We start from the raw sequence: 24,198 nt of genomic DNA on the forward strand, positions 1-24,198 counted from the left end.
AACATGCCAAAATGCTGTGTACACTGACATCTCTCTTAGTGAGAAATGAAATTTACACCTTTTATTTATTGTGTATTTAGAATGTTTAATCTTATTTCTACTCATTCATAGAATAAATGTGCTTAAGAGTAAAATGAAGTTGTCCAAAAAATTTTTGGGGTAGACATAATATGAGAAACCTTGGCTTTAATAGAATATACAGTTAAAGCAAAATTTCAATAAAATTGTACTCATTTGTTTAAAATATATATTATGCTTTCTTAGTCAGAATTTTAGGCAGGAATTAATTTTTCTTGTTCATCTGATGGGGAGACATTGAAAATTAATTGCAAATAACAAATAATTGTATTAAAACAATCAATATCCATTCAGCTAAGCTTGAAGACTATAATACATAAGCCCACAGAAAATAAAAACAACTTGATAGACATGTTATGTTAGGAGATTGAATCACTGGCATAAATATAAGAAAAATTGATGAAGCTGTAGATTCAAATATAAATGGCATGCATACCTGAAAGCAAAAAGAAAATTACTATTTTTTGATTTCATGGTAAGTTTCTAAGACAAAAAAAAATGCATTATATATGTTACAGAACCAAAATAAAGTGAGTACATACATATTGTCAAAAGTTTTAAAGTAGGCACTCTTGGTTATTAGCTTATAAGAAACAAAATCATTGCAGATTAATTATCATTAAAAAGTCATCATGAACTTACTTATTTACCTAGTGTCCATAAATCTTTACTCTATTCATAATAGTGAGTCATCATTTATTAAAGCCAATGCTTTATTTTCAAGCATTAGAGAGAATTGTTACCTCATAGACACTGTTGCTATAAATGAAAATTGTAGTGTTACACTACTAGTCATCATTACAATAATCTTGTTCTTAATTGGGAAAACTGGCTATATACTTACTCACAGGCAGTCTTTGCCCCTTCTCTCCATCTTGTCTTTCATCTTGTCCTTTGTTTAGTTTTATTCATTTTAGGTGGCATTTTATAATGATACATTTACAAGTATGCTGATATGTTTATTTTTGGAATTTTCAAACATACATAAATTTCATTTTCTTATTATTCTATCTACCCTTCCATTTTCCTTCTTTCATTTCTCTTTCTTTCTCCAAAATGTTCTCACTTAGCCCTTCTGTATATGTTTGATTATATTTTCTTGTCCCTCTCTCTATTCTTTTTAAAGAGTATATATTTGGTACTTCTACTTCCCACCAGTACACTATCTATTTAGAACTCTTACAAGTACCTTATTGGAAAACTCTAGGTATAACACAAGTTCATAGTGTGAAATGTATAATTACAAAGTAGAACATCATGATGACTTTATAATTTTGATGTCATTTTGGGGAAAAGGTTAGAGCAATAGATCAACTTTTCAGCTTGCTAAAATGCTTTCTTAATTGTTGGACTTAACAGTCACATATAGTACCATCTAAAATTTATGTTGAGTTTGATAATCAAAGAAACAAAGCAAGGTGTTGTGGCACATGCCTTTAATTAAAGTATGTGGGAAGCAAAGTTAAGTGGACCTCAACAAGTTCAAGGACAGCATAGTCTACTTAATGAGTTCTAGGACATCCAAGGCTACACAGAGAAACCCTGTCTCACAAAAGCAAAGGAAAAATAAAAAGAAAGAAAGACAGAAAAAAAGAATGAAAAATTGAAGCTTTTATACACTGTGTCATATAAATTAGTGGCAATAGGACAGAATACTTATATGCGTACTCAGATTTGCAGGATCAGGTTCATTTTGAGCAGTACTTTTTAGTGGAAGAACCAGTGGACTTTACCATTATTTGAAAATCCCTTTTTAAACCAATCTGAAAACTATTTTTGCTTCAACCAATTGTATGGTATTCTAGAGTCCATCCAATGTAAATTAGACCCTCAGTTTTTGCTTGTTTCAAAACTAAATCAGTGAATTCCTACAATTTCTTAGTAAATTTATAATTGTCTTATAATATACCAGGTCTTACGATACACTGGGAATGGATTTGGTGGTTTTCACTAAAATTATTTTGTAGTTGTTGTTGACTTTTCCCACACAAATATGAGAAGAGGATATTTAACAGAAAATTTTAATGATTTCTTCTTAGAGATATTAGATCAAAGCATTCTACTATCCAAATACCAACTTTCTACGTTGTAGGTCTTTGACCAGGCAATGTCTCATGAATATTACTAGAGAGCTAGGTTCATTTTACCTACAATTTTTGTGCCAAGGTTAAGTGCTTTTCTCCCTTAAGTCAGTACCATCTCAATTCCTTGTTCTAGTTGTTGTCCCATAACAATGCTTTTTAAAAATTTTTTTCATTGGATATTTTATTTACATTTCAGATGCCATCACCTTTCCCCATATTCCTCCCTAGAAAACCCCTATCCCATACCCCCTTCTTCTTTTTGATTTTATGCAATTTTTAAAATGTTAACCAAAGGCTTTATAAGTTTGGTAATGCTCAATATCAATCAGAAGTGTAACCCAATACCCATCCTAGATATATCAACTATCTTTGACTGGTAGAGACATGTGAACATCTACCTCCATGTCTGGACCCCTCTCTCTTTCTCTTTCATCACCTAGCTCCTCCTCTAAGGTATAATTTTCCTCTTTGTATTGGAGCTTTCCTGATATTATCCTTTGTAATGCTGGGTTTGTGGAAATATATTCTGTAAATTTGGGTTTGTCATGAAATATCTTGGTTTCTCCATCTATGGTAATTGAGAGTTTTGCTGGGTATAGTAGCCTGGGCTGGCATTTGTGTTCTCTTAGGGTCTGTATGACATCTGTCCAGCATCTTCTAGCTTTTATAGTATCTAGTGAGAAGTCTGGTATAATTCTGATAGATCTGCCTTTATATGTTACTTGACCTTTTTTTCTTACTGCTTTTAATATTCTTTCTTGGTTTTGTGCATTTGGTGTTTCAATTATTATGTGACAGGAGGTATTTCTTTTCTGGTCTGGTGTATTTGGAATTCTTTAGTCTTCTTGTATGTTTATGGGCATCTTGTTCTTTAGATTAGGGAAGTATTCTTCTATAATTTTGTTGAAGATATTTATTGATCCTTTAAGTTGGGAATCTTCACTCTCTTCTATACCCATTATCATTAGGTTTGGTCTTCTCATTGTATCCTGGATTTCCTGGATATTTTGTGTTAATAACTTTTTGTATTTTGTGTTTTCTTTGACAGTTGTGTCAATATTTTCTATGGTATCTTCTGCACCTGAGATTCTCTTTTCTATCTCTTGTATTCTGTTGGTGATGCTTGTGACTATGACTCCTGATTTTTTTCTTAGGTTTTCTATCTCCAGGGTAGTCTCCCTTTGTGATTTCTTTATTGTTTTTACTTCCATTTTTATGTCCTGGATGGTTTTGTTCAATTCCTTCACCTGTTTGGTTGTGTGCTCTTGTAATTCTTTAAGGGATTTTTGTGTTTCCAATTTAATGGCTTCTATCTGTTTACCTGTATTCTCCTCAAATTCTTTGAGAGTGTTATTTATGTCCTTCTTAAAGTCCTCTATCATCATCATTAGAAGTGATTTTAAATCTGAATCTTGTTTTCCTAGTTATATGGGAATTCAGGAATTCCTTGTGTGGGAGAACTAGGTTCTAATGATGCCAAGTACCCTGTGTTACTGATGTTTATGTTCTTGCACTTGCCTTTTGTCATCTGTATCTCCTTAGTGTTACCTGTCCTGTCCCTGACTGGAGCCTGTCTTTCCTTTTATTTTGGTTATATCAGAACTTTGTGGGGTAGGTATAACTACTGGGGTATTAGCTGGGACCCAAAATCTGCTCATTGCTCACGCGCAAACGGGATACTGCCCAGGTTAGAGCTCTGAGAACCCCATTTCCTCTGGATTCTTAGAGATTGAGGGCAGAACTGCCACCCAAGATCTGCTCAGTGCTCTGGCCCAGACTGAAAGGAACCAGTGCTCCGGGCCGGGAGTGACTTCCTGGGTCCTTGTGGGTCCCAGTTACTCCCTGTTTGGGGTGAACGTTGCTGTCTTCTTACCTAAGATACTATCCAGGTTAGATTTCCTGGGAGCCCCACTTCCTCTGGGTTCAGTGTGATTGGGGGCAGAGCTGTCATCCAGAATCTGCTCAGTTCCAGGGCCCAGACCGGAAGCCATGACAATGTTTTTAAGACTAGTTCTTTCTCATTTTGAAAATAGTTTATCTAAATGTATTCTGAACATATAAACTTAAATGTTCAGCTTCTGTGTCTTTATGATGTTTTTCTCAGTTTTATACAATATATACAGGAGACTCAAAATTGTCTTTACTAGTACTGTTTTCTATGTGTTCATTTTGTACTATCTGATAACAGGATACTAAATATATGTTTTAGCATAGTTTTATTTAGTATCTGCTGTTGCTAAGTCATCAAAATGTTTTACAAAAACACCTAGTCCTTCAGTGATTCCACACTTTCAGATTGATACTGTTTCCAGTTTGGACACTTATCACACTCAAATACCCTTACTTTCTATGTAATATGACCAATGCTCAAGAATGATAAAGGAAATGAATATGCAAGAAGATTTGAGACATTGTGAAGATGCATAACTGATAACTTAATAGATCTGTTCATCAGATTTTTACTTTCAAATGGTACTATATGATTCTAATAAAGTTTTTATGAGACTCATATTCACTAGAATACTCTCAACAGAATAAAATTTCATTAACTTTGACTGAAAAATTCTTTCTTTTTATACACTTCCTATAGGTAGTAAGACTTGTATAAACATATTACCCCATTTTCTGAATTACCTACACCAGTAAAGACAAAGCATCTATGGTATCATTCAATTTTGTTGACATAAAATGAACTTGAAGAGGAAACAATTATAAGAACAAATAATAAAGAATATGTTGCAGAATAACATTTTCTAAATGTTCCATTATCCACTATTTTTCTCATAATGAATGATATCAGTACATATCACAGTAGTTCAAGAGATTGAACGAATCACAATCCCAAGGGGAAATTTTGTGAATATGGATTTAATTAACAATATTCATGTGATTATCATGGTCACTGTCACAAAATATAGCATATACTTTTATCATTTTGTAGCAATTCAGTAAACATATTACATCGTAAATCTTGGTTATATTGAGGAGGAAAATAAAGATGCTGAATAGATCCCTGGATTTATGTTATATCAATATGTGACTTACGCATTACAAAGATAATATATATGGAAACCATCCAAACTAAATCTTTACTTACAATCTTGAATTAAATATGTCAACTAAAGAAATAAAGAAAAAGAGGGCCTTTAGGTCTGTGCCAGAGAACTGAGCAGATCTTAGGCTTCAGCTCCAACCCAAGCAGCAACATTCACCTCAAACAGTTCTGACACAACCAAGATAATAGGAAAGGCAGGCTCCTGTCAGATATAGCTCAGGTAGCACCAAGGAGATCCAGATGTTGAAAGGCATGCACAAGATATAAGCATCAGCAACCCAGAGTACTTGGCATCATCAGAACCTAGTTCTCCCATAATAGAAAGTCCTGAATACCCCATATCACCTGTAAAGCAAGATTCAGATTTAAAATCACTTGCAATGATGATGATAGAGGACTTTAAGAAGGACATAAATAACACTCTCAAAGAAATTGAGGAGAACACAGGTAAACAGGTAGAAGCCCTTAAAGAAGAAACACAAAAATCCCTTAAAGAATTACAAGAGAGCACAATTAAACAGGTGAAGGAATTGAACAAAACCATCCAGGACATAAAAATGGAAGTAGAATCAATAAAGAAGTCACAAAGGGAGACTACTCTGGAGATAGAAAACCTAGGAAAGAAATCAGGAGTCATAGACACAAGCATCACCAACAGAATACAAGAGATAGAAGAGAGAATCCCAGGTGCAGAAGATACCAAAGAAAATATTGACACAACTGTCAAAGAAAACAAAACGTGCCAAAAGTTCCTTACCCAAAACATCCAGTAAATCCAGGGCACAATGAGAAGACCAAACCTAATGATAATAGCTATAGAAGAGAGTGAAGATTCCCAACTTAAAGGGCCAATAAATATCTTCAACAAAATTATAGAAGAATACTTCCCTAATCTAAAGAACAAGATGCCCATAAACATACAAGAAGACTAAAGAATGCCAAATAGACTAGACCAGAAAAGAAATACCTCCTGTCACATAATAATTGAAACACCAAATGCACAAAACCAAGAAAGAATATTAAAAGCAGTAAGGAAAAAAGGCCAAGTAACATATAAAGGCAGACCTATCAGAATTACACCAGACTTCTCACTAGATACTATAAAAGCTAGAAGATGCTGGACAGATGTCATACAGACCCTAAGAGAACACAAATGCCAGCCCAGGCTACTATACCCAGCAAAACTCTCAATTACCATAGATGGAGAAACCAAGATATTCCATGACAAACCCAAATTTACAGAATATCTTTCCACGAACCCAGCACTACAAAGAATAGAGAAAAAGCTCAAATACGAGGAAGAATGTTATGTCCTAGAAAGAGCAAAAAGTAATCTTTCAACAAATCCAAAAGAAGATAGCCACACAAACAATGCCACTGCTAATAACAAAAATAACAGGAAGTATCAATCTCCTCTCCTTAATATTTATTAACATCAATGAACTCAATTCACCAATAAAAGACATAGACTAACAGACTGGATACATAAACAGAACCCAGCATATTGCTGCATATAGGAAACTCACCTCAGTGCAAAGACAGACACTACCTTAGAGTAAAAGGCTGGAAAACATTTTTTTTCAAGCAAATGGTCCTAAGAAACAAGCTGGAATAGCCATTCTAATATTGAATAAAATCGACTTTCAACTTAAAGTTATCAAAAAGGATAAGGCAGGACATTTCATACTCACCAAAGGAAAAGTCAACCAACCTTAATTCTGAATTCTGAACATCTATGGGCCAAATGCAAGAGCACCCACTCTCATAAAAGACGCCTTACTAAAGCTCAAAGCACACATTGCACTTACACAAATAATAGTGGGAGACTTCAAAACCCCACTCTGAGCAATCAACAGATTATGGAAACAGAAACTAAACAGAGATACAGTGAAACTAAAAGAAGTTATGAACCAAATGAATTTAACTGATATCTATAAAACATTTCATCCTAAAACAAAAGAATATACCATCTTCTCAGCACCTCATGGTACCTTCTTCAAAACAGACCATATATTTGGTCAAAAACCAGGCCTCAACAGATACAAGAAAATTGAAATAATCACATGCATCCTATCAGATCACCATGGTCTTCAATAATGACAAAAACAATGGAAAGCCCACATTCATGTGGAAACTGAACAACACTCTACTAAATGATAACGTGGTCAGGAAAGAAACAAAGGAAAAATTTAAAACTTTTTAGAATTCAATGAAAATGAAGACACTTCATACCAAAACTTATGGGACACAATGAAAGCAGTGCTAAGAGGAAAACACATAGGTCTAAGTGCTTACAAAAAAAAAAAAAAAATTGGAGAGAGCATACTTAGCAGCTTGACAACACACTTGAAAGCTCTAGAACAAAAAGAAGTAAACACACCATATAGGAGTAGACAGCAGGAAATAATCAAGTTTAGGTCTGAAATTAACCAAGTAGAAACAAAAAGAAATACACAAAGAATCAATAAAACCAGGAGCTGGTTCTCTGAGAAAATCAACAAGATAGGTAAACCCTTAGCCAGACTAATCAGAGGGCAGAGAGACAGTCCCCAAATTAATAAAATCAGAACTGAAAAGGGTGACATAATAGAAATTGAGAAAATTTTAAAAAATCTTTAGATCCTACTACAAAAGCCTATACTCAAAAAAATTGAAAAATCTGGATAACATTGAGAATTTTCTAGACAAATACCAGTTACCAAGGTTAAATCAGACCCAGATAAAGCATCTAAATAGTTCCATAACCCTGGTGATATAGAAGCAGTCATTAAAAGTCTCCCCACAAAAAACAGTCAGGGACAGATGTTTTGAATGCAGAGTTCTATCAGATTTTCAAAGAAGACCTAATACCAATTCTCTATAAACTGTTCTCCAAAATAGAAACAGAAGAAACACTAGCCAATTCATTCTATGAAGCCACAATTATTCTCATACCTAAACCACACAAAGACCCATCAAAGAAAACTTCAGACCAATCTCTTTTATAAATATCAATGCAAAAATACTCAATGAATAAAATTATTATAGACTGAATCCAAGAACACATCAAAACATCAAAACATCATGATCAAGTAGGCTTTATCCCAGGAATACAGGAATGATTCAATACACGGAAATCCATCAATGTAATCCAGTATATAAACAAACTAAAAGAAAAAAAAACACATGATCTACTCACTAGATGCTGAGAAAGCATTTGACAAAATTCAATACCCCTTCATGATAAAAGTCTTGGAAAGATCAGGAATTTAAGGCTCATACCTAAACATAGTAAAAAGCAGTATACAGCAAACCAGTAGCTAACATCAAACTAAATGAAGAGAAACGTGAAGCAATTTTACTAAAATCAAGGACTAGACAAGGCTACCCACTCTCTCCCTACCTATTCAATATAGTACTGGAAGTTCTAGCCAGAGCAGTTAGGCAACAAAAGAAGGTCAAAGGGATACACATTGGAAAGGAAAACTTCAAAATTTCACTATTTGCAGATGATATGATAGTATACTTATGTGACCTCCAAACTTCTACTAGAGAATTCCTAAACCTGATAAACAACTTTAGCAAAGTGGCTGGATAAAAATTAACTCAAACAAATCAGTAGAGTTCCTCTACTCAAAAGATAAACAGACTGAGAAAGAAATTAGGGAAATGACACCCTTCACAGTGGTCACAAATAATAAAAAAATACCTTGGTGTGAATCTAACCAATCAAGTAAAAGACCTGTATGACAAAAACTTCAAGCCCCTGAAGAAAGAAATCAAAATAGATCTCAGAAGATGGAAAGATCTCCTACGCTCATGGATTGGTAGGATTAATATATTTAAAATGGCCATCTTGCTGAAAGCAATCTACAGATTTAATGCAATCCTCATCAAAAACCCCTACTCAATTCTTCACAAAGATATAAAGAGTAATTCTCAAATTCATTTGGAATAACAAAAAAACCCAGGATAACAAAAATTATTCTCTACAATAAAAGAACCTCTGGGGGAATCACCATTCCTGATCTGAAGATGTACTACAGAGCAATAGTAATAATAACTGAATGGTACTGGTACAGAGACAGGCAGGAAGATCAAAAGAATAGAACTGAACACCCAGCAATGAACCTCACAACTTTGGTCCCTTGATCTTTAACAAAGGAGCTAAAACCATCCGGTGGGGGGGGGGGGAAGACAGCATTTTAAACAAATGATGCTGGTTCAACTGGAGGTCAGCATGTAGAAGAATGCAAATTGATCCATACTTATCTCCTTGTATATAGCTCAACTTCAAGTAGATCAAGGACCTCCACATATAACTAGGTACACTGAAACTAATAGAAGAGAAAAAGGGTAAAAGCCTTGAACACATGGGCACAAAGGAAAAGTTTCTGAACAGAACATCAGTGGTTTATACTCTACAATCAAGAATTGACAAATGGGACCTCATAAAATTGCAAAGATGTTGTAAAGCAAAGGACAGTAGGACAAAGTGGCAAACAACAGATTGGAAAAGATCTTTATCAATTCTACATCTGATAGAGGGCTAATATCCTAGGTATACAAAGAACTGAAGAAATTAGACTCCAGACAACCAAATAACCCTATTAAAATGAGGTACAGAGTCAAACTACAAATTCTCAACTGAGAAAACTCAAATGGCCAAGAAGCACCTAAAGAAGTCATTAGGGAAATGCAAATGAAAAGAACCCTGAGATTCCACCTCACACCAGTCAGAATGGCTAAGATAAAAAGCTCAGGTGACAGCAGATTCTGGCGAGGATGTGGGGAAAGAGAAACACTCCTCCATTGTTGGTGGGATTGTAAACTGATACAACTACTATGGAAAGCAGTCTGGCGGTTCCTCAGAAAATTGAACATAATATTACCTGAGGATTCAGCTATACCACTTCTGGGCATATACCCAAAAGATGTTCCAAAATACAACAGGGACACATGCCCCACTATGTTCATACCAGCCTTATTTATAATAACCAGAAGCTGGAAAGAACCCAAATGTCCTTCAACAGAGTAATGGATACAGAAAATGTGATACAGTTACACAATGGAATACTACCCATCTATTAAAAATGATGAGTTCATTGAAATTCTTAGGCAAATGGTTGGCACTGAAAAATATCATCCTGAGTGAGTTAACCCAATCACAAAAGAACACACATGGTATACACTCACTGATAAATAGAAATTAGCCCCAAAGCTCACAATACCTAAAATACAATGCATAGACCACATGAAGCTCAAGAAGAAGAAGGAAGACCAAAGTGTGGGTGCTTTGGTCCATCTTATAAGGAGTATCAAAATATTTAACCAGAGCTCCCAGGCTCTAAACCTTCAGCCTGGGAACACAAACAAGGACTCATGGCTCCACCTGTATACGTAGTAGAGGATGGCCTTGTCAGGCATCAGTGGAAGAGAAGGGCCTTGGTCCCTGAAATTGTGGATACCCTAGTGTTAGGGAATTCAAAAACAGGAAAGCAGGAATGGGTGGATGGGTAGGGGTACACCCGCATAGAAGTAGGAGGAGGGGGAATGGGATAAGTGTTTTTTTGGGGGGGGATGGGAGAGGGAATAACATTGAAAGATAAATAAATAAAATATCCAGTAAAACCACAATGGAGCTGGCAATTGTAGTTGAGCAGGCAAGACTTTTTGTTAACAATTTATTATGGGGATTCTGTATATTCCTCAAGGACAAGGTATTGTGGAAGAGGCCCATGGAACTTTAAAAAGATTGGTGAGACATACTGTTGCTGAGACAAAGAATGATGCTGGCCTGTGAGCTTGCTGAGTGCCCTGACAAGGGTGACTGGGGAGCTGTATTGGACATATATTCCTGACTCACCTTTGCTTGCCTATATCCCAGATGGGACAAGTGGCCTTGCTTCAAGGTTTTAGACCCTGTGGGACAGAGAATCCAAAAGAGAAATTATAATGTATCTTGTATTTTTCTTAAAGGCAACAAGCTATTAGGACTCAATCATATACTGGCCTAGAAATCTATTCAATATTGGAAATAACAGTGTATATTTGAAAAGCTACATCTGGGAATTTTTAGAGACATATTTGTAAGTTAGCTAGTGATAGTAGTTCACTATCATGTTATGATAGCAAGAGACAAAGCTGGTATAGGATCTGGATTTCAAACAAGAGTAGTGCATGCTTTAAGGCTCTGTTAATTGTCAAGGTAAAATTGGATTTGTCTCTTCTACAGTATTTATTGTAAGTTGCATTGACTATATAATTTCTAATTGTGTTAGTGTGTTGAAACCTGGCATGTCTGTTATGGAGGTCCATCAACCAGCTTTTGTCTTACTGCCCTGAGTATTAGAAAACCTTGATTCTCAGAAAAAAGCTTGAAGGTGCTGGGAGAAGTGAGTTAGGCTTTAAGAAGAAGCAACAGGGTAGCAGGTTTGATTATTGCTGGTATAACAGCTTTAACTTCATTAATTGCTAGCACCAGTGTTTCTGCAACAGCATTGCCACAAGGAGTTAGGACAACTATTTTTGTTAACCATCTAGCAAAATAATGTTACTAATGTATTGAGTACATAAAAGCATTTATATAGGTATCTGGAACAATGGGTGATGCTCTATAGCCTATTCAATTTATCTGAAGAAGGTTCAAGAGTTAGGAGCCATCTCAAGTGTCATGACAAATATCATTGGAATAGTGTTATTTCTAAAATTTACAATGATTGTGATTATAATTATCAAAAACTTTAAAGATACCTGTAGTGTATTTGGCATAATCCTAACACCTCTCTTGGTGTGTTAACTTTGCATACTGAGATTAATGAAGCTAAAGAATGCTGCTCTGTTGAGCTTTGATGCTGCAGATAATGCCAATAAAATTATCCATGGCCTGAGGTCAGTATTTCCATTTTAGTCGAACCTCAGGAATGGCATATGTAGCTTGATAAGGCTAGCCCTTCTTGTCCTGGGAATACTTTTATTCCTGCCTAGCTTGTCTCTAACCACATCAACAGGCTGGCAGCCAAAGTGCATGACTTGAAACTGATAATGGACTCCCAGACAGAGTTATTAATTTAACAGGCTGGCAATCCAAGAACAGGTAAGATTCTGCACAGTGCCTTACCAACCTAAGACAGAAGTTTGTTGCTTATGATAATGCATATTCCATGATGGATAAGGAAGGCTTTCTTGTCAGAATGAACTAAGACAGGCTCAGTCTGTTTTATGCAATAAAAAGGGAGAGATTTGGAGAGCTTTTGGGACTGCCTGGCAGGAATCTGGCATTGGCCAAGGACAAGGAATGGGATGCTTGGAAGGAATCTGACATTGGGCTGGAACAAAGAAGAAATTTCAGGCAGGAATCTAAATCTTAGGCTAGAAAAATGATGTAATTACACACAGAAATCTAAATCTTAAGCTAGAACAAAGAAGTAGGCTTCAGGCATGAAAATAACTTTGAGCTAAGACAGGAAAGTGTGCTCAGTTATTTTGATCATCCTGATAAGCCCTTAGAAATAGTGATCACAGGAGTGATCACAGGATTCTGTTTATTGCTGTGCATGTTCTTTGATTATCTGGGTTTATTGTCTTTCTTGTTTATGGACTATTTGTATCTATTGTATTGCTAGTTCCCCAACCTAGAAATGACCTTAATACTTGCATGTAATTTAAAGAATAAAGGCAAAAAGAGGAAGAGGAGGAGAAGGAATGGGGTAGGGGATTAATGGGTGGGGGAAATGGAAAAGGGGATGGCATCTAAAATGTAAATAAATAAAATATCCATAAAAAGCACTATTGCTTTGTAGTATAGCTTGAAATCAGGGATGGTGATTTCACCAGAAGTTCTTTTATTGTTGAGAGTAGTTTTTGCTATCCTGGGTTTTTTGTTATTCCAAGTGAATTTTAGGATTGCTCTTTCTATCTCTGTGAAGTATTGAGTAGGAATTTTGATGGGGATTGCATTAAATCTGTAGATTGCTTTCAGCAAGATGGCCATTTTTACTATATTAATCCTGCCAGTCCATGAGCATGGGATTTCTATCTTCTGAGATCTATTTTGATTTCTTCTTCAGGGGCTTGAAGTTTTTGTCATACAAGTCTTTTACTTGCTTGGTTAGATCCACACCAAGGCATTTCATATTATTTGTGACTATAGTGAAGGGCATCACTTCCATAATTTCTTCTCAGCCAGTTTATCTTTTGAGTAGAGGAAGGCTTCTGATTTGTTTGAATTAATTTTATACCCAGCCACTTTACTAAAGTTGTTTATCAGGTTTAGGAGTTCTCTGGTGGAAGTTTTCCTTTGGGGTTTGTGGTAGGTTGAGGTGTCCTTCGGCATAGTTGTGGGTCATGTTTGTTTTCATGTTGTAGAATGCCAGTTGGTCTGTTGGGCATTTTGAAGGACTGGATTCCTTTTTGGGAGTTTTGTGTATGAGCACTGCATTTGCATAATTTTCCCCTTTCTCTCCTTCCTCCCACTCTCCCCAACCCCCAAAGTTTTTTAAATACAACTTACTATTTAATTATTGTTCATATATGTATGCATGTATAAATATATATGTATACACAAATACTGATAAATTGTTTTGTTAAAATAAAAAAACATGTAAGTGAAACCAAAAATAAATAAATAAATAAATAAATAAAATATCGAATAAAAAATTTAAAAAAGATATGCTTTATTGAAAGCACTGTTTATGATTACCATCTAGTCAAAGAATAAGATGAAGGCCAGAATTCTTCCTAATCCATAAAATCACCTCTATAGCAATTCTTCAGATGGTTGGGTGGAATAACTGGATACACATGAAGTAAAGACTATTGTAAATGACATTGATAAAACCTGTAACTTACTGAAACAAAATGGTACAGGTGAGTTTACACACCTGTATCTCTTTGTGTGGAGAAAAAAATGACTAAAAATCATTTACATTATGATTACTAAGAATTTTATAAATGTAAACATAATTAAGAATCTTAATTTTTCAAACAACTACTGTAAAGGGGGTTAGGTAAATACAATAAATGACAAAAAACACATACAGGGAAATGGAAGAGTGATCTAAGTACTATAAACTGATTCAGTTATTATTCAGTGGTTGTGAAACACTGATTTCTACATTGCTAGAGAAATAATGGTAAATATTAAAACTGTGAGAAAGTGATTCTGAAAAGCATATATTTTTTAATCCAGGTGTTATTTGAGCAAAAAGTATTTTAAAAGCAATTTGACATTTAAAACTATTAAGTTAACACCACTCATTAAAAAAACAAAACTATCTCTAAAATATTCCCTGACAGACCAGGGGACCAAAGGTTTGCTATGAAAATGGCCATTCTATATAAAACCCTTACAGATCAAAAATTATATTCTGAAATACATTAAGAAAAGACATCAACTAGCATGCATTTGCTATGGTGAGTAAAATATTAGCCCAGGAGTACAAAGACACATTATGAGTTGGGGACTCAGGGTACAGACACATTGATACACAGAGATGGGAGTGGTGGAGTTCTGGAGCCTTTTCTGAAAGAAATATATCAGTTGCATTAAATCTTTAATTTTTCATAACCCTGGACCTACAGATTCCTTCTTCTGGAATTATTCTAAGTTAGAGAAATAATAGAAAATGCAATACCAAAAAGTAAGAGTTTCTGGGGCTAGAGAGGCCTGACTGCTTTTCCAGAGAGAAGACCAACTTTCAGTTGCTAGTACATCTAGGCAGCTTGTAACTGTCTGTGAGTCCAGTTCAAGGGAATCCAGTGCCTTTATCAGACTCCACAGGCACCACACACACACATAAAGCACAAGCACTCATGTGCACAAGACACCTGTACATATAAAATATGAATTAAAAATATTTTAAGATAGTTTCAAAAACCAAAAAACAAAGCAAAGAAACTAGTATTAGGAAAATGTCTGAAAATAGAACACACATGCTATAAAACATCATTACACATGACTCACAAAAATGCTAATGATGAAGAGAAATGGTCGTATGTATTGTGAAAACTTAATTAAGTATAACATGCCTATGCAAGTACACATGTGAGTAGTTCACACAGAGCTTTACCCACTCACAGTATCAGCACAAAACATATATGCATGTGTGCACATACATATGCTCAATCTCCCCCAGTATGTAGTACCTGCATCCATGTTCCCTCTATGTCTTTAATAACTTGAGTGCAACAGATATGTATCTATTAAGGCTTGAAAGATGAAAAAAATTATCTAAGCCTTAAACATTATGTGATTCTAAACTCTTTTCCCTGCTTAATGTGTTTTTTTCCCAAATACTCATCCATAAAATATTAAAGAAACATATCAATTACTAGCAGAAAGGACATACTTTATAGCCATTTGAAAAAATTATGATATCTGAGCAAGTTTTTTGCCATTATACATCAATAAACCTCACAAGGCTGAAGGAATACAGATTGATTTTTTAAAAGTGTTTTTGTACAGAAAGTAAAGAAAGGCTTCATGTTTCCAATGTGTTTGGGTAGCTTCCATTGAAGTCTTTTATATTCTAGTAAGAAAAAAGAAAAGGAAAGAAATAAATAAAAAATACAATATAATTAATATAATATATAATATAATAACAAGAAAATTGTGGTAAATAAGAAGTCCACAAAGGAAGCTGTCTACCACAAATGACAGAATACATAACCCTCAGACTGAACCCAGGACTCACTCAGTCCCAATCATGAACTTTAGTTTTTGTCCAAGTGACTTGTGTTGGAAGAAAAATTAGATCTGAGAGAAATTTACATGTTCTTTTCTCAGTCCCTGTGAACTGTGGGAAAAGCATGGCATGTACCTAGCCTGGAGCAGGCAGAAGCAAATCTTATAAAACAATGTCTTGCTACTTCACAGAATCATGAGAATTTCTGCATTCCTTAAGAATTTATTAGGCCACTGAGTTGACATCTTAACTCATCAGATATGTTAAAGTATCAGTATTAAAAATCCTCCCAATGGGGTGAAATGATAGAAGCCAACACATTGCATGGTAGGTGCTGTGTGTTGCTTTTGTATTTATATTTCTATAATGAGAACTTCTGTTTGTTACAGATTGGCTAATCCATTTTTGATGTCTTAGAGTTTAGGTCAGGTCTGTTAGTAATTAGCCTCAAGGCAATTTCACATAAAACACATTTTTTTTTTTCTGGAGATCTAGCTGATATTGCTATTAAACAGTCTGCTTGTTAAGGAAAATTTTTTTTCATCTGATATCTGTGTCAGATATATGCACCCTGGAGAGTTCTCATCTGGCTCATGTATTTTTAATAATTTTAAGATTACATTAGTGTAGTTCAAATCTACAGTAGTCTCTGTTTTATTTAGTCCATAGTAAAAATGTGTCACAATAAAACCAGAATTGGTAATCAAAAGAGATGCAGTCACTAAGTAGGTCAGTAACAGAGAGGCTGAGTAGATTAGTTTTATCAACAGCCCTGTAAAGAATGCTATCTCAGACACAAGTATAATTAGTAATCAGCACAAATGACAAGAGTTTTTCTTTTAAGAGTAAACGAGTAAGGAGAGATGAAGGATTAAATGACTGAAATTTATTATACAAATATATGAAACTGCCAAACAATAAAAAATGAAAGGCTTTGGGAGTTTTAATTCAAAAGATTAAGTATTTGATTTTTAAGAATAAGTAAACACTTAGAGGCTCTAAGTGACATTTTGTGTCCTTCCAAATGAACCATATGAAAGAACACTAAACCCCACCCCATGCCAGTGAGTGTGCCAAACATCCTTTGCTGATACAGTAATTCAAGGGCATTCCAAATGGCCTGGAGGAGTTATGCTGCTAAAGAGGTTCCTTCCCATGTTGTGGAAAGCATAGAAGCTTTTTAATTTTTAAAATTTTTCTGTAGACACCTCAATTTTATTTACATTTTAAATTTATTTCTCATGCAAAAAAGAAAAAAAGAGGAAACTTATACCTATGTTGAGTTATGAAGTGAGCAGATTAATTTGTGCATATAAACTACTGAGTTCTCCTTAGTATTATTGTTTAGCTCCAGGAAGATGATAATAATACCTGCCTTCCCTGTAGTGTATCAGTTTTCACCATTTACAAAATAAAAAGGAAGCCTCAAATTGCCCATTACATAACAGCTGTGAAAAAAGACACAGACCCTTCATTTGACCAGATTGGAACTGGTTGAGAAAATCTCACAGAGCTTAAACAACATGACAGTCAACATTATGATTTACATATAGACTTACCTTATAAGATCTTGGCAGATGAGGGTTCTGGTACTTTAGCTTAAGCAATATGAACATATCCGGCAAACTTAAACATCATGATCCAAGATCCATATATTTTATTAAATAGATTATATTTGAAGTTATTACTGCAACAAAAGATAAAATTATCACCTGAATGACACCTACAATTAGAGAGTGCTGGTCATTAAGCATCAAATCAATGAGAGAAAATTGTCTATCTTGACTTGCAGAGTAGAATATTCTTGATGTTGAAAGTATTCCATAATAAATGGTGTCCATCAGTGCAGTTAAAATTCACAAAGCAACTATTTATTATATCAAGGGAAAGACTCAGTTTATCCACATGATAATTACAAAGGAAGACAACCCTGGAAATAGAGAACCTAGGAAAGAGATCAGGAGTCATAGATGTAAGCATCACCAACAGAATACAAGAGATAGAAGAGAGAATCTCAAGTGTAGAAGATACCTGTAGCCGCCCACGGCCACAAGTCAACTAGGTTCACCTGAAAAGGGGCCTGGGAATGAAAGGGGATAGAGGATGAGAAGAGATGAAGCCAAGACAAAGTTCTCTGATCAAGGCTCAAAGCTTTAATGTTCAGCTCTCAATTTAAAGGGGAAGGCCCAACCCACAACCCCTCCTGGTTTTAGCCAGAGATGGGTGGGATAATCCATAATCCGTTCTAGGTCATGGTCAGAGATGTCTCAAGGCAAGCCTAGGGGCAGTTCTGCTTCTGTGTTCTGTGCAGCCAAGGTGGGTAACTCCACCTAGATCCTATCACTTGGTCTGTTATGGTATACAAGGTCTCTCAGGCCTGCTCAAAGCTTAGGGGGAAGGGCACAGTTCCCCCTTTTTTAGTTATAAAAATGAGCAGTGCCAGCAGCTGGAATCCATCCCATCTGGGGTACAGAGTGGCCGGACTTGTTGAGAGAGATATTGTGTGAAGGCAACCTATCTGCTTGAGACACAAGGTTCAAAAGTTAACAGCAGCATGATTATCCAAGCTATGTAGGGATTAAGGTTGAAAGTGGAAATGTTTTAGTATCTAATCCAACTGCTGATTGACAGTGATCAAATACAAGGTCTATGACTACTCAGGCTGGTAGATTTCAACAAAAGCTGTCTGTTTACAATAGTTTATAACCCTCTGTTTCAGTGTTTTTCCATAGAGACCTGAGACTTTGTGTTAGCAGGCAAGTAAGTCAGGCCTATTGCTGATTTTAGGCTTATAGCTGATTTTAGACCTTCAGTGTATAAGCAGGGCTGTCCCTGACATCTCCTCTCTTCTCCAAGTATAGAAAAACCGTGGCAATTCTAATTTTGTCAAGGCGGAGATAGAGGCCTGACCTCCAGTAATTAAAGGGGACCTTGTAATGGCTCCAGTCCTCCTGTTGTTGTCCAGTGAGGCATGAAGGCCATACTCGTCCCGATGTCTTTTTCCTGAAGAGGGGATACTTTTGACATCAACCCCTATGCAGTCAGGCTTGTCCCTCAGGGAACCCAGAAACATATTTTTAACTTTTATTTATATTCCCTTTCAGTGCTTAGCCTCGCAGCCTTAGCAAGAATTCAGATCGCCAGACAGAGGGGTTCTGGGTGGCCCCTCTCTGCTTGGTCTAGCGGCAGAAGTCCCCTCTTTTAGTTTGAGTGAAGATGAGACTTGGGAACACCCTGGATAGAGTAACAACCTCATCTAGAGTCTCGTGGTCCTCCATGGCTAACAAATGATAATGTATCTGACTAGATTTTGTTACCAGATTCTTCATCATCAGAATCATAATTATTAGGCTCAAGATCTTTGTCCACTTGACAGACCAATCTTTCAGGCAGCCATTGGGCTCCATTTTTTTTTTCTGAAAAATACAGACCGAGCCACGACCTCAAATTAAGACAGGGTCGGAACCATTCCAAGTTAGGGGGTCTCTCCATTAGACCTTGGAAGTGACTGGATGCCAGTGGTGATCTGCTGCAGACTGACTTTTAACATCAGTTTGCAGAAAATTTAAAACAAATAACACAAAAGCAAGATGTGCTTTTGGTGACCTTGGAGGGTATAATTCTCCCCCACCCCCTTTAGTTTAAAAAGACAACCTTTTAGAGTTTTTGTAAAATCAGGGAAGAAGCACCAATAGCTGCTTTTCCCACACTCAGAGAGTTATAAAGATATTAAAGTTTCATAATCTCTCTTTCACAATTTTTTGTCCTTGAAGAGAATAAGGAATTCTGGTAATAAAGTTGTCAACACAACATCTCAAATGTTTGACTGTAGTCAAATAACTGCAATAGCCAGTTCCATTACCTATCTTAGTCTGGTATGGAACACCAAGCACAGGAAAATAATATAGGCAATAACTAATTATATTTTTAGTTGCTTCTCTTGTTAAAGTAGTTGCAACTAGAAAGCCTAAAAAGTGTCAAGTCATGTGTACATATTTCAATTTTTTAAAATCAAAAAATGAGTAACATCTATTTGCCAAAATTGATAGTTTTTGCAATTTACCTTGCACACTTTTTAGAAATGTCAAATTATTGTCCCAAGCTATTATTATTTTGATGCTGTAAAGAATAAGATAGTATGGCCAATTATTTGCAAGGCCTATAATCTGCCTAGTATACAAATCTGCTCTGGCATTGCCCTGGGGTTCAGGCAATCCAATGAGCTTTTAAATGTTTTATAAAGTTAAACAGTACATGTTTTTAAAATTAAGCTGTATTTTTATAAATAACTATAAAATTTGAGAATTAGCAATATCTAAAAAAGGAACAATTTTAAGCAATTATAAATCATGAACCATATACTGGCTATAAGTATATAAATTGAAAGCTTGATTTTTTGACATTTTAAACAGTGGCTACAACACATAATTTAATTATTTGTGCTCAAGTAGAGAGAACTCAAGAAAATAAACATATGATCTAATTACATATACTGCCTTCTCAATAGATGAGGCATCTGTAAATACAGTAAATACAGCAAACGTCTTTTCTATGAGCTGCATGCGTAGTAAATTTCAGGAAATATAAAAGCATGCATAGAAAAACTGTAACAACTTATCTTTTGGATAGTGATCATCAAATTTGCCTAAAATGTTTGTCATATAATAGGCCAAATATCATTGTTTTTCAATAACCAATTTAATTTCTATTTGGAATAAGGAATAAACATTTTATCAAAAATGTTTTTAGGATTCTATTTTACAATCTTGTATTAACACAATAATAATTTTATAATAGGATGTTCAAACTTTGCTTGTAGATGAAGAAGGATGAATCTACATTAATGGTTTCTTTTGCCAAAGGGCTGCTGTGGGCATATGAGTAATAATAACACAAAGAGCCAACAATTTTTCATAGTCTATATAATTTATCTGTTGATAACTAACAGCTTACTCTACTTTCCGCAAAGCTATTTTTTTCTTTTAGTGTTAATTGTCAAGGGGAATTAGGACTTGTATCTCTCTTGAGAATATCAAACAGAGGTTCAAATCCTCTTATGGTAAGCTTAAGATGAGGTTTTCACCAAATAATATCTCTTAACTTTTAAAAATCATTAGACACAAGTCAAAAGCAATCCATTTCCTTTTTGCATGTACACCTGCAAGCCAGAAGAGGGCACTAGATCCCACCACAAATGGTTGTGAGCCACCATGTGGTTGCTGGGAATTCAATTCTTATATTTTTAATTATAAGTCTAGCCTTTAATGGCCGAACCATCACTCTAGCCCTAACTATCTTTTATTAGAATTTTCTGTGCCACAATCTATTTGGGATATAACTGAGGTCTCAAATATTGAAAAGATATTGCCTTTGAATCTTTTCTGGAGCAACTAGTACTCCAAAATTTTAAAGTTTGTTATATTAGAGCAAAGGCTTGCAGAAAAACTCCTTTAGAAAGTTCAGCTAATAAAATCATACAAGGAGTAACATATACAAAATGATTCAAACTCTTAGTTTCTTATATTAAAGTAACAAATATATATATATATATATATATATATATATATATATATATATATATATGATGTAAGGCAATTAACCATTTTGAGGCAAACCTTTCCAATGATATGAGAACCATGGATTCTCAATTACGAGCAAATTTACTGTATGCAAACCTAACACCTTTACCAGAAATGTAAAGGAATGGTATAAAAACAAACTTCTAGATCTATAATAATTATATACGTATTTACTGAAATGGCAGCTAGAGTAGGCAAGTCAGGCTATAATGCCCCATTAGTTTTATAAATCTTAAGTTTGAACTTTGTTTTGGTTTAATTCAATAACCAATCTTTTTTAGCTGAGTGAGAGTATCAGATGAATGCCAAGCTGAAGGCAATCTTCTAATAATTGTTACATAACTTAAGATTAGGTCTCTTGCTAGTAATAGACTGAACCCAATATATATTAGAGGAACCAAAGCCATCTTGTCCTTTCTCTTTCTTAACAATTTGGAAGGAAGCAGATGCAAAGGAACAAAAACAAGTTGAACAATTCTTTTTCCCGCAGGTAGTTACAATGCCATGGGGGAAGCAGCCACTGTTTAAATTTCTCTAGCATAATCATTTCAACTCTTGGCCCTGAAGATTGTTGTGAATGTCTTTGGGCCTGAGGCTGACCCCTCCCCAAGGAACAAACTAGGCAATAAACAAATTTCAGAAAACACCCTTCAAACGGCTGGTCAGGATGACAGACGCAAAAAGAGTATTTGTCACACAAGCTTCTGCTGCACCCATTGTATATCAACTTAATTCAAATGTAAATGTTTTTAATCATGCCCTGTATCCTGAGGCCTGGCCCAGAGATTATCTTTCCTGCACCAAGGACAAATTTCTGTCATGTGACCGGATTATTTGCTTGTGCCTCTGTTTTTGGAACAGTCATTTTTAAAAATGACTTGAATCTCCACATTTTAAAACATCTTTTATCTTTACTGTTCTGTGCAAGCATTGCTTGTACAGTAGCCCCTTGTAAGGCAGCAGCCATGGACAGACCCTGATGGTAAGAGGGCCCAATTTTAGTGCAAAGATGAATGTATCCATGTAAGTTTGTCTTTGCTTTGTGCAACAGGCTGCATTAGCATTCTCATAAGCCAAATGTGTAACAAAAGGAATTCCTGTTTGAGGATCTCCAAAAATTCTACCAGCTGCTTTCAGCAGCCTGTCCACGAATTTCTGGAATGGTTCCTCAGAACCCTGTTTAATACTGAATAAATTTCCACTAAGATCCCCTTTAGTAGGTAATTGATTTCAAGCACAGCAGGCAGCCATTGCAATCTACGTATACACTTCTGCAGGCAGTTTAACCTGATTAGCATTACCTTCATATTAACCTTCTTGTAGAAACATGTTAAGATCCCAATCTGCATTGCCTGCCTCGGCATTCATCATGGCGGTTTTCTTACTGGTATCACACCATTTTGAGCTCCAAAGCAAGTAATCTCCTACTGACAAAGTAGTCTTACATATAGTTTTCCAATATTTGGGCATTAAATTTGGTTCTACCACAGTATCCAATAAAGCTTGTGTGAAGGGGTCAGTAGGCCCATATTGTGCCACAATTGTTTTTTAACTCTTTTATTTAACTCTATCTGCTCTAGCCTTTCTTCTATAAACATAAGCGAGTCAAAAAATCTCAAGCTCACTATTGAACTGCCTGTCAGCTGCAGCCAAAGGAATGTTGGCAGTTAACCACATTTTTAAGTTTCCTTTGAAATATTAGCATATAACCATATTTTTTGGAAACAAAACCAATTTTTAACAATGTAAGCAATCTATTTTCTCTACAATCAACACCAAGTGGATTACTTTTCCTTACAAAGTTTGGCTGCCAGTTCTTATATATGAATGCATGATAGTGCAGCCTTTAATATCTCATTAAATAGACATTGCTTTTAAATCTTTTATACATCTGGTTTTTTAATGACTAACCCTGTGTTACCAGTTTTAAGCAAACTTTTTGTTACCAAAGTTGTAAGTTTTTAATCAAATCCAATAACTTATAGGCCAATAATCTATAACCAAAATATGTAGAACATATTTACACTTTTAAAACCAACCAGAAACAACAATGAAGTTGCTACACATCTTATATATTTAGGCCAAATTTTCTTGTCTTTTCTAGCTGTAAATTTCAAGAGAAAAATACCTTATCACTGACATTTTTCTAAGAAAGACAACTCTTCTTTATTATAGAAGCCAAAAAGCTGCTGGGCCTTTTAAAAGCAGTTTATGCTGACAATCAGTTCCTGGAAAGGTTTTTCCAGCTCAGCTCGACTCTTAGCTACAGGTGTAGGGTAACTTATCAACCTCTGCTGTGCGCATTAAGACTGCCTTTAAAACCAAGGTAAACTAGATCAAGAGTTGGATCAAGCAGGTTTAACGATCTTTTTTTGAACACGAAACATAGAATACCATTCATTCATTCAGACAACAAAACAAAAATAGACAATTGACACACGTGGACATTGGTGCACCAAGGACAAGACAATAAACAAAGAAAGCAGAACTAAGGATTTCTCCCATGGAAGCCAGAGAGAAACTCAAGTTGTCTCCTGAATTTTCTCTTGTTCCTAGGATTGCTCTGAAACAGCCTTTTCATTCTTTTTTGCTGGCATAACCCAGAGAGAGAACAACTGCTTTTCAAAACCCTTTCTCTCTCTGATATTCAAGATCTAATGCTTTCTTTTTCTTTAGGAGATGTAGCAGTGGCTGTTGATATTTACTCCTCAGTGCCCTGCTTTCTTAGTTTTCTAATT

At 35.3% G+C, this 24,198-nt stretch overlaps 1 pseudogene; it reads right to left on the bottom strand.

Annotated features, from left to right (window-relative positions):
* Nucleotides 1-272: 272 nt before the first annotated feature.
* On the bottom strand, nt 273-17,722 carry LOC143433723 (solute carrier family 7 member 12-like; annotated as a pseudogene).
* Between the last annotated feature and the right edge of the window lie 6,476 nt (nt 17,723-24,198).

The sequence above is a fragment of the Arvicanthis niloticus genome, chromosome 13 (assembly GCF_011762505.2).
Source record: "Arvicanthis niloticus isolate mArvNil1 chromosome 13, mArvNil1.pat.X, whole genome shotgun sequence".
NCBI classification, from domain to species: Eukaryota; Metazoa; Chordata; class Mammalia; order Rodentia; family Muridae; genus Arvicanthis; species Arvicanthis niloticus.